We start from the raw sequence: 639 nt of genomic DNA on the forward strand, positions 1-639 counted from the left end.
CTCTGGGAGCTCCCGTGGGTACATCTGAGCTGTTCACCTTCAGAAAAGGTTTATGATTTCCTTCAGAAAGATCATGTTCCTTTTATAGCGACCCTTTGAGTCCGTAAGGAAAAGACTTAAAGGTTCACAAATTAGTTTTTATTGAAGGGCTATCATGCTCTTCATTACCAGGGAGCTATCACGCAGCTCCAGGACAAAAATAGAAGCTCCCTGTGCGTGATCTCTCACCTCTGGACAACATTATTGTCTACTTTGAGTTTAATTCTGTTACTTTGCCTTTCATCCCTGGTGGGAAAGGCTCCCCGAGTAACTTGGGGGAGAGCTAAAATCGCAGGCCAACATCTGTCGTGCGGCCCCGGTGATGCTGAGCCGGCGGCACAAAGCGCCTCGTCCTCTCCCTCCTCCTGCAGGGGAGAGGGGCCGGCCCCGCGCTCAAAGGGCCCTTTGACAGGGGCGACAAAGGGGCGGCAGCGGGGTCGGTCCCTTTGTCCGCCCGCTGCTGCGCGGGGAGGGAGCGGGGGCGAGAGACCCCCAACCCCGGGGGCCGAGGGGACCGCCAGACCCCGAGCTAGAGACCCCCAAACTCGCAGGGAGAGGGACAGCCAGCCCCGGGGGCAGGGGACCACCAGAGCAGGGGTG

The sequence above is a fragment of the Manacus vitellinus genome, unplaced genomic scaffold (genome assembly GCF_001715985.3).
Source record: "Manacus vitellinus isolate BGI_N305 unplaced genomic scaffold, ASM171598v3 scaffold_14_pilon, whole genome shotgun sequence".
Taxonomy (NCBI): Eukaryota; Metazoa; Chordata; class Aves; order Passeriformes; family Pipridae; genus Manacus; species Manacus vitellinus.